General features: G+C 51.9%; 2 pseudogenes; both read left to right on the top strand.

Annotated features, from left to right (window-relative positions):
* The first annotated feature begins 184 nt into the window (after positions 1-184).
* LOC120677372 lies at positions 185-6,899 on the top strand (annotated as a pseudogene).
* A 1,811-nt stretch (positions 6,900-8,710) lies between these two features.
* Positions 8,711-13,510, top strand: LOC120678246 (annotated as a pseudogene).
* The last annotated feature ends 885 nt before the right edge of the window (positions 13,511-14,395 follow it).

The raw sequence follows: 14,395 nt of genomic DNA, 5'->3' as shown, positions 1-14,395 counted from the left end.
AAATTTTATTTGATATTTCTAAATAGTAAGATTTTTTTATGTGACAGGAGCTAAAAAAAAGCTGATGGAAACAGGGCCTTAGTGTCGCCGAGGCCCACAAAAGCAGAGCATGCGGTTCCTCCAGACCCTATACAGCATCCTCAACATCTCGCTTTGCCCATCCCCTCCCTCCCCTCTCCCTCTCCCTCTTCTCTTCTGCCCGCCGCCATTCTGCTCTGGCGCTATGGGGCGCCGCGGAGGCCTTTCCCTTCCCAACCTCGCCCTCAGGTCTCGCCATTCTGTCCTGGCGCTGTGGAGCGCCGCTGAGCCCTTTCCCTTCCCGACCTCATGCCTCAGGTCCGGCGCTTGAAGATCGGCGAGTACGTCTGAAGGTTAGCAGCCTTGAAGTTTGGAGTTTGCGATCGAGCGACGATGGGCCTCTCGCGGCGGTTTCTGAATCTGATCGTGGAAAACCCGGTCCCCGGCATCAGATCGCTGCTCTGCATGGACCTGACGCGCCACCAATTCTTTAACCCGACACCACCACCAACAATCGGGGCCAGATCAGAATCAGCAGTAGCGCAAGACTCTGGTTCTCCAAAACAGCCTGCTTGTTCCTTCAATCTGAAGATTAAACAGCCTGATGGGGCAGCCTTCATGTTGGAGAGATTTCAGCTTCCTGTCCCGACCTTCACCTTCAGAGCTCAAGCTCAACCCCACGCGTGGAAGATCGACTGCTTCCCGCTTGCAGATCGCAAGGTCATCTGCGTGGACCAGGCTGGGCGCACCTTCCTCTTCGACGCAGACACCCGCCAGTTGGTGACCATGCCTAGCCTCCACAAACCCAAGTGGAACCCCTTCTCCATGTTTATCCCCAGCACTGACGATGGTGGGAGGCTCTATGTCATGGAGAGAGATCCCAGATCAGAGGCAAGTCGCTGCGTGCAGCACAACGATCATTTTGAGGCCTTTGTCTACCACAAGCCCACAGAGACATCCTTCGAGTCTTGGCACTGCCAATTGCTCCCGCCACCGCCATTCGTTCGTGATTATGCGTACAGCCAGGAACGCCGAGAGATCACATCCTACTCTCTGGTTGGGGACAACAACTCACACATTCTCATATCTGCTGGGAACGCTGGCACCTACTGTTTGGACACGGTGAGCAACATCTGGAGCCGAGTTGGTGAGTGGACGCTGCCTTTCCGCGGGAAGGTCGAGTATGTCCCATAGCACAAGATTGTTGGCACTCCCTCACATACACACAACACTCTCTTGCTTGCAGGTGGAGAAAGAAGATGAGAGAAAGAATGACTCAGGAAGAGCACACGAAGTGGAGTTGCTTAAGACTCTGAGCTGCAGCTGCTCTCCTCTTTATAGACACACCGGTCAAAGTGAGAATTTACAAGGCATGATTCTATAGTACAATACAGCCATGACTATTATATGTACAGCCATCTACTGCTATCATGCTGCAACTTGCTGCGGCTACTATGCACAACAGTCATTTGCCGCCCAAGAGTAAATGGCAGGCTTAACGGAGTACAAGCTAGTGCTATACTACTACTAGGCATGGAAAAAACAAGCATGAGCATGGGTAATTATCTATCAATTCTTCCCCTAATTGCACTGCTCTTGCTTGATCTCCTCAACTCCAATCTTGGTCCTCAACTCTGTGAGTCGAATGCGCCCAAGTAGTTTGGTGAGGATGTCCCCGAGATGTCGAGCTGTCTCGACATACTCGAGCCTGATCTGTCCACCATCCACGCAATCACGGATGAAGTGATACTTGGTGTCGATGTGCTTGCTCCGGTCGTGGTGGACGGGGTTCTTTGCTAAGGCGATGGTGGACTGGTTGTCCACCATCAGGACGGGTGCCCGAGCTTCTTCTCCGGTGAGCTCTGCCAGCAGCCGCCCTAGCCAAACTCCCTGGCAACATGCCGCCGCCGCCGCAATGTACTCTGCCTCGTAAGTGCTCAGCGCGACGACCTTCTATTTAATCGATTGCCAGGAGATCGGGCACGCTCCAAGGAAGAAGAGCACACCAGTCATGCTCCTTCGTTCATCAACATCGCTGAACCCAATCAGCTCCAGCTCTCCTCTGCTCCTCCTTGGGTAGACGAGCCCGTAGTCGCGCGTTCCTGCCACATAGCGGAGCAGATGCTTGACCGCGGCGAGGTGATCGTCCCGCGGCTCCGCCATGAACCGGCTCACGTACCCCACGGCGAACCCAATGTCCGGCCGCGTGTGCGTGAGGTAACGCAGTGCGTCGACGATGATCCAGTAGCTCGTGGCGTCCACCAAGGGGGCAGTGCTGTCCTTTGACAGCTTCACCTTCTCCTCCATGGGCGTCTGGCGCGCCCTGCACTCACCCAATCCGCTCCGCTCCAGCAGCTTCCTCGCGTAGGCGCTCTGGCGGAGCGTGATGGCATTCCCGGTCTGCTCCACCTCAATGCCGAGGTAGTAGGTGAGCAGACCGAGGTCTGGCATGCAGAACATCGACTTCATCTTCTCCTTGAATGCGTTGATATCCCGCTGCTCAGCTCCGGTGACGATGAGGTCGTCGACGTACACGCCGACGATCACCAGGCCTCCCTTCGACTGCCGTGTGTAGAGGGCGTGCTCGGTGGCGCACTTGGTGAAGCCGAGCGACGCGAGGCTGGCGTCGAGCTTGATGTTCCATGCACGCGGTGCCTGACGCAGCCCATACAGGGCCTTGCGCAGGTGGAGCACCCTGTGCTCCTCGCCGGCGATGACAAATCTCAGCGGCTGCTGCACGTACACCTCCTCGGCGAGCTCTCCGTTGAGGAATGCCGATTTCACGTCCAGGTGATGGACCTCCCAGCACCTCACCACCGCCAGCGCACAGACTCCATGCGCGCCACCGGCGCAAAGACTTCCTCGAAGTCGATGCCCTCGCGCTGCACGAATCCCTTGGCGACGAGCCGCGCCTTGTGTCGCACCACCTCGCCGCGCTCGTTCTGCTTCACCTTGAACACCCACTTGAGCCCAATTGGCCGGCAACCGGCCGGCGGATCCACCAGCTCTCACGTGCGGTTCTCCTCCATCGCCGCCATCTCCTCCAGTATCGCCACCCGCCAGCGTGCTCCTGTTTTGCTGCGGCGAAGTTTGGTGGCTCCTCTGCGCTGCCCAGATGCAGCTCGAGGTCGTCCAGCACATGGGCCGCCTGCCCGGGCGGACTCCCCATGCCAACAATGTCATCCACCAGATGGAATCGGAGTGGCTCGCCGGAGTAATCGGCGTCGATGTTCGGGGAGGTGCTCGGCGGAGGCATGACGAAGCGAATCGATGAAATGGTGCTCGTTGCGGCGGAGATCGGAGTCCCCTGCCCCGCTCTCGAGGATGTCACCTGCGCCTCGCTCGAGGGTGTCACCTGTGCTGCTCTCGAGGGTGCCCCCTGTGTCGCACTCGAGGGTATCCCCTGTGACTCGATCGAGGGTGCCCCCTGTGCTGTTCTCGAGGGTGTCCCCTGTGACTCGCTCGAGGGTGCTCCCTGTGTCGCACTCGAGGGTGTCCCCTGCGACTCGCTAGATTGTGCCCCCTGTGCCGCTCTCGAGGGTGTCCCCTGCAACTCGCTCGAGGGTGCCCCCTGTGTCGCACTCGAGGGTGTCCCTTGCGACTCGCTCGAGGGTGTTGCTTCCCCTTCGTCGTGAGCCAGCTCCCCCGAACCGAAGTACACCATGTACTCGATGGTGAAAGAGCTGCTCAGGCCGCCTGGCATCACTTCCCCATCGCCGGACTCCCAGCCCAAGCATGCCGCCTCGTCGAAGACGACGTCGCGGGACACGACCACGTTGCTGCTGGCCGGAGCCGATAAGCCTTGCTCCCGCGCTCGTACCCTAGGAACACCATGGGAGTGCTCCTGTCTTCCAGCTTGGCGAGGTTGGGCTTCGTCTTCTTCACGTGCCCGACGCAGCCGAATGTCCTGAGGAAGGACACGTCCGGCTTTCTCCCGTGCCAAGCCTCGAATGGCGTCGTGCCCTTCAGGCTCTTGGTGGGTGCGCGGTTCAAGATGAACACCGCCATGCTCACCGCCTCTTCCCAGAACGCCGCCGGCATCTTCTTGGCCTTCAGCATGCTCCTAGCCATGCTGACCACCGTCTGATTCCTCCTCTCCACGACGCTGCTCTGTTGCGGCAAGTACGGCGCCGTGAGGTGGCGTTCAACGGCCTGTCCCGCGCAGTAGAGGCCGAACTCGACCGAGGTGAACTCGCCGCTGCGATCTGTCCGCAGCACGCGTAGCTTCTTCCCCGTCTTCGTCTCCACCTGCGCCTGGAACTCCTTGATCACCGCTGGCGCCTCGTCCTTGCTCGACAGCAGGTGCAGCCACATGTAGCGGCTGCAGTCGTCCACCAGGAGCAGGAAATAGCGTCGTCCGCCATGCGTTGCCAGCGTGATTGGCCCGTAGAGGTCGTCGTGGAGGAGCTCGAGGTGTCGCCAGCGTGGTAGCTCGCCTTCTTGGGGAACGACAGCCTTCTCTGCTTTCCGGCAAGGCAGCTATCGCACAGCTCGCCGGCATGCTCGATCAGTGGCAGCCCTCGCACCATGCCTTGTCGCGCCATCCTGGCCAGAGCATCAAAGCTAAAATGGCTAAAGCGCTCATGCCAGCACCACGCCGCATCATCGCACCTTGCCGCAAAGCACACTGGGCGCGCAATGCGCAGCGCCAAGGTGTAGAGGCGATTCCTGCCGCGCTCGACCTTGGCGAGCAGCTTCCGCTCGCGGTCCCTGATCCGGAGCACGCCGCCGTCGATCAGCACCTGGCAGCCTCGCTCGTCGAGCTGGCCAATGCTGACGATGTTGCTACGGAGCTTGGGGATGTAGTACACATCTGTCAGCGCCTTGTGCTCGCCATTCTTGCACTGGAACACGACCGTGCCATGCCCCTGGATGTCGACGCCGGAGTTGTCCCCGAACTTCACGGTGCCGACGACTCCGGAGTCGAGCTCGGAGAAGGTCGCGCAGTTCCCGGTCATGTGGTTGCTCGCGCCGGTGTCGAGGTACCATAGCTCCTCTGCCTCCTCCTCTGCTCGCCCGAGGTTGACCCACGCGCGCGGCTCGTCCAGCTCGACGCGCCCGCCGCGGTCCTCTGCCTCGGTGTTGATGGCGTAGACCTACGCCATGAGCAGCGCAGGCTCTTCCTCGTCATCCTGGGCGAGGTGCGCCTGCTCCTGGCGCCACGGCTCCTTGCAGTCGCGGGCCCAGTGCCCGATCTTGCCGCAATTTTGGCCACGATCCTTGTCGGCGGCACGATCTCCGCCGTCCTTGCCGGCGCCCTCCGCCTTCCGCTGTGGCTTGCCGCGCTGCCTGCCGCGCGCCGCCGTTGCGAGAAACAGAGGAGCCCTCCCCCTGCTTCCTCTCGCACAGGCGCGCTGCCTACTGCTCCTCCGTGAGCAGTAGCTGGCCGCCGGCAGTTGTGCGGGCGGGGGTCTCCGCGCGGTCCTCGACCGCCTTGGGTGCCCGGTGACGTCCTCGATCGAGAGCGTGCTCATGTCGAGCAGCATCTCGATTGAGAGCGCAATCTATGCGAACCGGGGCGGCACGACCCGCAGGTACTTGGCCACCGCTTCCTCCTCTCCGATGTCGATGCCAACCTGCGCTAGCTGGCTTATCAGTGAGGTGAGCCGCAGCGCGAAGTCCTTGATGGCCTCTCCATCGCAGAACGCGATCACCCTGTACTCCCGCCTGAGCTGCTGTGCCTTCGCCTTGCGCACGTGGTTGCCACCCAGCCGCATCGTCTCCAGGCTTTCCCACGCCTCCTTGGCGGAGTCCTTGGCGCCGAGCGGGACGACGTACTCTGCCGGCACGGACTTGAGGATGGCCTCCATGGCCGACTGGTCGTCTTCTTCGTTAGCGGTGCCCACGGTCACCGCCGCCCACAGGCGCCTCGCCTTGAGCATCACCTTCATCAGCACCACCCACCCGACGTCCCGCACCATCTTCTTCATGACGTACGTCGTCTGGCACCCACGGCCACGCTCCTGAGAACGCCCGCGCCCATGCTCACGATTCAGGGAAGCCATGGCCACCAAGCTCGAACACTCAAGCTCTGATACCACTTGTTGGCACTCCCTCACACACACAACACCCTCTTGCTTGCAGGTGGAGGAAGAAGATGAGAGGAAGAAGAAGTACTCAGTAAGTGCACACGAAGTAGAGCTGCTTAAGACTCTGAGCTGCAGCTGCTCTCCTCTTTATAGACACACCGGTCAAAATGAAAATTTACAAGGCATTGCTCTACAGTACAATGCAGCCATGACTATTACATGTACAGCCATCTACTGCTACCATACTGCAACTTGCAGCGGCTACTATGCACAACAGTCATTTGCCGCCCAAGAGTAAATGACAGGCTTGACTGAGTACAAGCTAGTGCTGCTACTACTACTAGACATGAAAAAAGCAAGCATGAGCATGAGTAATTATCTATCAAAGCTCTGGTTTGGCCTCTCTGCCGAGGGCCATCACTTGGCTGCTGCTGACCTGTCAGCCATGGATTCCAAGCCACAGCTAGTTGGCAGTTGGAAGGAGCTTGAACCACACTGGAAATGGGAGGAATCCGAGGATTCTCAGTTTGTTCACCTGGGCTCAGGCAGGTTCTGCATTGCGAGGTTCTTTGAAGCTATGGAGGTGGGTGGTGAGTTTGGCATCGAATTAGTTCAGCAGAATTTTGTAATCTTGACTGGTGTGGAGGTAAAGCTGGCTGTGAACGATGTCGATTGCAGCAACAGTGGAAATGGTAAAACGAAACTTGAAGTGACTACGCACAAGTCGCTATTTCACGGGTCAAATGGGACTTTTATTGATACTGTGTTCTGAATAATATTGGTCCCATAATATTGAGGCCTTATTTTCAAGACTCCCTGTTTTATCCATTGTGATCTGAATAGATTTGGGAATTGGATGGTCAGAAACAACTCGCATCTTGTAGTTTCTGGGACTTGTATGAATGTCTCCCTTGTCAGAAACAACTCTTTTGTATCTGGCATAACATTTTAAGTTATCTTACGTATTATGTCTTTCGTATCCTCTGTCACTGGCCTAGCATAACATTTGATTGTTTTTGGTCCAAGACCAAGAGGCGTGCGCTGACAGTAAGAGCTACGCCTCATCCATCTCTTTGCCTCGTCGATCCGTGCAAGAGCGGCAATGTGCATGTTCTTTTCCTATAAGAATATATAATTCTGAGATTAAAAAATCTGTAAAAAAGTGCAATTCTATATCTGAATTAGTGAGATTGAAACAATTATTAAAGACAGTATGGTCATTTCTCAACAATACTAATCGTTTAAGAAAAATCTAGAATTACACTCTTCATAGAAGGGAAGAAGTATTTGGCAATGACGGGCGGACGTGGACTTGTGTTGCCTGTGTTATACTCCCTCCTTCCCCGTTTATAAGGTATGGTGGAATATGACACGGTCTTCTAAACAGCATTTTGACCATTTATTTATCATATATTATATCACTTTTGATTATAAACTTATAATCATTGTAAACTATATTTGATTATGAATCCAATCATATAAAATTTGCATTATAAAAATAAAAATTTAATAGTCAAATTATTGGTCAAAGATGAGAAGGTTTGAATCTTGATATACGTGTATGCTTTATAAACGGGGAAGGAGGGAGTAGATCGAAAAGCTTAATTCACCTGAACATTGATATCAGTCAACCTTAATGCTGCTGCCCCATTATTTTCCGGAAGTTATACCTTGCAATTTCGCAATTTACTTCAATTGGTCAGTGCTTTCTGTTTCCCAAGAAGGTGAGGCAGACTTTAATCAACCAAATAAACCTTTCTGGTTTGCTTTGTTTGACCCTGTTGTCGTACTATGGGTTGTTCTCCATATATTGACATCAAAAGTATGCCACCGAATGCAACATAACATAGTAGTTATAGTAGTATAAAAATAAGAGGAACATGCTATCTATTTGTTGTCTATATATATCATGTGTTAAGTATTTATAAATAACAGTTGTCTACATTGTTTTACATAACCTGAGGCGTTCTCGATAGATGACCGATGTGATTGTGGCCAGCATCTCGATTGTGCATTGTAAGAATATCTCCAAGAGCCTTTCTAAAATTTACTCTCTAAATCATCATTTAGAAAGTCATTTGACTAAAAATTATTTTCTATATTCTTGTAGTTTCCAACAGCTTTTCTATATCTTGTATTTAGTCTAGAGAGTCATTTTCGCTCTCCATCTTTAAATAGTGAGAAATCCAGAATAGAGAATGTCTATATTTAGAAATCCAATTGAAGAGGCTGTTGGAGGGTATTTTCTCACCAAAATCTCTATTTCTACATACTAGGAAAGATATAAAGAGTCTCTTGGAAATGCTCTATGTGTATGTAACTATGTACTGCTCTTTCAAAAAAAAAGAATGGGCACCTGCTGATGAAGCTTGCACCCCTGAATGGGCCTAGACCACATTTCATCAACGTACCCTTTGCACCCAGCTGCAGCCCATTAGGGTTTAGGGTTTTGAACAAAAAAAAACTACGCAGGTTGAGTACTCCTATATTGATCGATCGCAGGACAGGACGGCTTTGGGGGTACTCGTTTCCCCTTCCTCACAATTTCTGGGTCGATCTTGGTATCTGTGGCATAAATCGAGGGGTTTGCCTCCAACAAATTCCCCCTTTTCCCTTCTCTGCTAACGATTCCCCATTTCCCCCAGCTTTGAAGATCAGCCAGTATGTATATGCCTCCATCCATCGAGTCGACGATTGGCTTCTCGCGTCGGTTTCTTAATCTGATTGTGGGCAACCGCCGCAATCCTGGTGCCAAATCGCTATGCTGCTTTGACCTGACGGGCGAGCAGTTGTTCTATCCAGAAAGATCGGCGGTTGACGCAGAGAAGCAGATGCGGATGCAGATGGCGTTTCCGGGCTTCATAATGGAGAGTATCGGCCTTCCCCACTCGAGCTTCAACTTCCGTGCTTCAGCTCTCGACGACCAATGGAAGATCGACTGCTTCCCGCTCGCGGGGCGCGAGGTGATCTGTGCGGATCAGTCTGGGCGCGCCTTCCTCTTCGACGCCGAGACGCAGCAGGCAGCGACCATGCCTAGCCTCCACAAGCCCAAGTCGCTGCCCTTCTCTCTCTTTGTTCCCAATGCCCGTTTGGACAATGATTACGACCACGATGGCTACGGCAGCAGCCTTTTTGTTATGGAGAGGATTCCCAAACCGGAGCTGGGCAGCATGGCACAGCACAGCGAACAGTTTGAGGCCTTCGTCTACCGCAAGCCCACACAGTCAGCCGGCTTCAAGTCCTGGCACTGTCATCTCCTCCCGCCGCCGCCTTACATCCGTGAACACAAGAACTACTGCCCTGGCTGCCCGGAGATCTGCTCCTAGCCTCCTATGCAGTGCTCCGTGTCATTGGTGGCTACCACATTTGCATATCCGTCAAGGGCGTTGGCACCTACTGCCTGGACTAGGGATGAAAACGGTCGAAAACGGTAATTATTCGGTAATCAATTTTTTGATCGTTTTTCTTTGATTGCGAATAAATAGGACATAGAATCTTGTATACAAATTTGTATTCTTGTTTTGAGCATTGAGCTTATAAAGATTCATAAAAGGTAAACCTTAAATTCATCCTATATTTTTTCAAATGATAGATATAAAATTCGGTATGAATTCGAAAACAAATTCGGTATTTTTTTCACTATTTTTTTGTTGTAGGGAGCAAATAATGCATAAAATAATTTATGCAAAATTTTATTTTTATTTGTAATAATATGCTTGATAATATAAGAAATTATCACCATCAAATTTTATACATATCTATTTTAAAATATTAAATTTATTCTAACAGTTCAGATTACCACTTTCATCCCTAGCCTGGACACAGCAAGCCACACATGGAGTGAGGTCGAGTATGTGTGACGGAACTACCAAATTAAAACTTTAATTAAGTTTAATGGTCGTCATTTGAACACATTGGGCGCATTAGCTTAACAGCTTAATTTGGCGATCCTTTCTCAACCCACGGCCTGATCGAAACATCACCGGTAGTCCCACGCGAAGGTGGGCGCAGATGGTACAAGCACGGCATATTACTTGAAAATATAAACTCAATGAAAACGAAACAATAAGTTTTACAAACCGAGTTCAAATATATGAGATTAATTTACAAAACTTTACAATATATGGTCTGAAGTTCGAATCCAAAAGACCATACATCTATTTTAACTATCACCAGTTCTGATACTTCTCGACCGGTCGGACCGGTTCACCCAACCGGTCGAACCGGTCGGCACCCCGCTGCCAACTCTACCGGCCAGACCGGTCCCACGGACCGGTCAGACCGGTCTACGCAAAACAGAAAGGCTGCACACTCAGCCCACAAGTGTACAACTCGACAGCGCCCTAACCTAAGGGTCCCTCTCCTCGACCTGCCACCCCTCTGCATCCCGGCGGATGAACTTGACACAAAAGGGGCAGAAGTCGACGTCCGGGTGTCCTATAATAATAAATGTGGCAACAAACCCTGAGTATTCTAATGCTCAGCAAGACTTACCCGACCAGTGGGTATAACTTAGCCCACATAACTAAACATGCAAGACTTTTGGCTGGTGGTTATTTTGCAGAAATAGCAACTATATGTGTATCCTTACTTTCAATGTTTTAGCCGCATATTTTATATAGATAGACTCTCACTAATATTTGCCTATCTACACACGCATGTTGGAGCATCCAATTTAAGATTCAGAATAGTATCCATTTTTATATCTCTAATACCCTAACACATTTGCTACGAGGTGACAAAGAGATCAAGACGCTCATATCCGCGAGACACGGCGAATTGATCCGATTTAACCTTGCAAGGTGGACCTAACCAACACAGCACGCAGAAGCCCCGTCGGACCCCACGCACCAACCTTTCCCATCCCCGCCTCGAACTACAGGAACCAGCCCAACGACATATGGTCAGCCGAGCTCAACGTGAGACCACCAAAAATAAACATATGCATCCCAATTCCCCGCGACTACTCGACTCGCCCCAGGAGTTGGGTGCGGGTTCCTATACTTTCGAAGCAAAGCAGTACTCGGCTTACCGGTTTCGACTACCTCCTACTTCCGGCATGCGGTTAGTACAATTCAATCTCCGATTAGCACTACCACAACGATCGGTCCTTAACCGACACGGACGGGGCTAAGACACCCAGGAACCCTGTCTTGCTGTCAAACCTAATACCATCATCTTCGCCCGGTCTCACATCTCCCTATCCATTTCAATCCATTTCTCAAATACTGAAGTATAAAGATAATAATGTATCTCGCGAGTAACCGGCAATTACTCGGCTTCTACAGTTTCCGGTGTCTCGCGAGTGACACGAAGTCACCCGACTTCTACCGGACTTATTTAGCCTGGCACCGCTATTGATCTAGACATACTAGTAAAAACTCAAGAAAACCTAGGGATCATGCAGCTAGGGTTCCAATCAATTCCTAACACGTAATGCACAAGTAATAGATAAAACATATACATAGTGAATCATAATTTAAAATAATAGAACATGCACCGGGGCTTGTCTTGCGTCTGCTGCTCAACACTAGGGTGAGATGAGCCTTGGACCTGCTCCCCGCGATCCTCCTGCTACGGGGCTTGCCCCTGCGGCTCCTGTGGCTCCGCAACCACCTTGTACACGATTCCTTCAGCGGCGGCGTCTATACGTATGCATATGATATGAAAATGTATGCAATATAATTTGAAACTTTGAAATAAACCTTAACCGATCACAAATACTGCTAACCGAACAACTCGACGTTCATAACCCTGCAAAAACCGGAATATTCGGATTTCAATCCGAAATTTCCGGAGTATCCGGATTAATACCTAGAGTTTCCGGGTTTCACACAGTTTTCGCCCCCAAAACTGAAACTCTGATTTCTAGCAAAACCAACCTACAAAAATCAAAACCCTTCTAGACCCTAGTAGAGGGATTCATAAGAAGACGATTGACCGGAGGAAATCGATTTAAACCCCCTAGAACAAGGGACTTGCCAAACCCTAGCTTATTTACCTTGGGGTGAGCTCTTCCTTGCACCAAGAGCTTGAACCCAAGCCGCCCAGGGAAGGAGTACGCGGGAGAGAGGATCCACCACCCAATTGAAGCTCCCTTGGGCCTTGGATCAAGAGTAGAGGGAGTGTTTTTGGTCTCTAGGGTTTGGGGTGAGAGAGAGCACGGGAGAGAGTGAGAGAGGAGACTGAGGAGAGTGAATAACGGTTTATAACGTTTCGAAACAGTCATCAGACTCAAAACTCGTGATATAGCATTTCAGGTCCGGACTATCCGGAAGAATATCTGGAGTATCCAGGTAAATCCGGAGTTTCCGGATGAAATACCAGAGTATCCGGATATTTCCGGAAGTTCCGGTTTTCTCTGGCTCCAGAATTTGAAAACTAAGCTTGGATCCATTTCCGACTCGATTTGTAACGGAATGTCTTAAGTCACTAATTAGCTAATTAAATCTCAAGTTTAACACTCGGGTGTTACAGTATGTGCCTGAGCTCAAACTCTGGTTTGGCCTCTCTGGTGAGGCCCGGCACTTGGCTGCGGCTGACCTATCTTCCATGGACGCTGAGCCGCAGCTAGTGGGCTCTTGGAAGGAGCACTGCCTGCCAGAGGAATGGAAGGAGTGCAAAGATGCTCAACTTGTCACCCTGGGCTCAGGGAGGTTCTGCATCACAAGGTTCTTCCACACTGGGATTCACAACGGCGGCTTTGGGGATGAATCAATTGCGGTGTTTACCGGTGTGGAGGTGCGAACAAAGGTGGCAATGTGCCACATGTGCGGCTTCTGTAGCAATGGGAAAGTTGAACTCCAAATGATCCCTCACAAATCCAAATGTCACACGTATAATAATAATGGCAGTAGCATCGATGCTTTGTTCTAAATAATATTGTCCCTTTGCATCCTTTTTTATCCATTATGTACCTTCTGAATAGTTTTGGGAACGTACTGTAATAGATAACTCTGGAATATCGATCTCTGTTTACTATTACTAGTCCTTGTTGTATGGTAGTCTTGATTTGTTTTTGAGAAAAAATGAACTTGTCCATGAAAATGGATGGTTGTCTAACTCGCATAGCCAGTAGGTTTGTGAGCGGTTCACAGTGAGCACCTTCAAATTCATCATGGTTTGCGGCATTGGTCCGCCCTACAAAGCTGACCAAAAATACAGCAGCACCATTTAGTAACAGGCAGAGTATATCATGTTACTGAACATTGTCTTCTTGGTGCCTGAACAAAAATATATAGGAATAAGACCCCTGAGATCAATCGTAGTCCTGCACAGCACATGCTCAGTTAAGGAATCAAACACATAAGCTGAATCACCCCCTTTCTTGTGAACTTGATCGTTAGGACAACAAGAAATGGTACAGGCAGAAAAGGAAATACTAGAAGGTCAACTTGTGCTCCATCACAAAATTGATTCAAATTGCTGCTGATTTCCTACCTGCATCTTTTTGACAGGCATAAATGGCTATCATACAATGGAGGTGGCACCCTGGTTCCCTCTTCATTCGAACTCTCTTTTTGTACTCTCTAATTCTCTATATCATCACCATGTCTTTGCATCTGGGCATGGCCATGAATCTTTCGTTTCGATCGGTACCCAACGTGTTTTGCTCTGTCTCTCCCTTTTTTACAATTATTACCATGTTCTCTTGCTTGGCGAGCGGTCCAGTAGACCAGTACACTGAATGGATGATGCGCATTGTTCTCGGTTTCTCGTTCTGTAGCCCAAGGTGAAAAATAAAAGGCCGACGAGCGGCCGCCCACGCCACGCCGCGGCCCGGCCCAGTTATCCTCAGCGGCCCAATGAGCTTTGACGTCCAGGCTGCGCAGGAGCCGAACGGAAACACCCCGCCGCCGGCGTCGCCCGGCAGAGCCGCAGTCCCGCCGAGTCGCGGACGGCAGCGGCGGCGGGAAGTGTCACAGCCCTGAAAAAAAAAGGAAAAAGAAAATAAAAATCCCGCGCGGGCCCCACCTGTCAGCCCCTCCTTTCCTCCTCTGTTTCGCTCGGCGCCGCGCCGCACGCGTCGTCGCCGCCGTTCATCCTCGCGAGACGCGCCACGTGCCGGCCATCTTCGCGTTCCGTGCCACGCTCGTCCTCCCTCACGCCCTTATCCGCGCCCGGCCGACCCCCGTTCCCCTTCAACCCAAACCCTAACCCTAGCCGCCATTGCCGCCGCCGCAAGCTCTGCTCGCCGCTGCCGCCGCCGATTCGCCGTCATCTCCCTCCCCGTGACCCATTCCCCTCCTCACTCGGCCCTCTCTTCCTTCCTACAGAGCCCCCGACGAGCGCCGTCGCCCGCCGCCGCTTCCCTCCGCCGGGACGCCGCCTTGTCGCCGCTCCTCGCC

Source organism: Panicum virgatum, chromosome 6N, assembly GCF_016808335.1.
Source record: "Panicum virgatum strain AP13 chromosome 6N, P.virgatum_v5, whole genome shotgun sequence".
NCBI lineage: Eukaryota > Viridiplantae > Streptophyta > Magnoliopsida > Poales > Poaceae > Panicum > Panicum virgatum.
The sequence above is the reverse complement of the archived record's forward strand: the minus strand, read 5'-3'. Positions and strand labels throughout refer to the sequence as shown.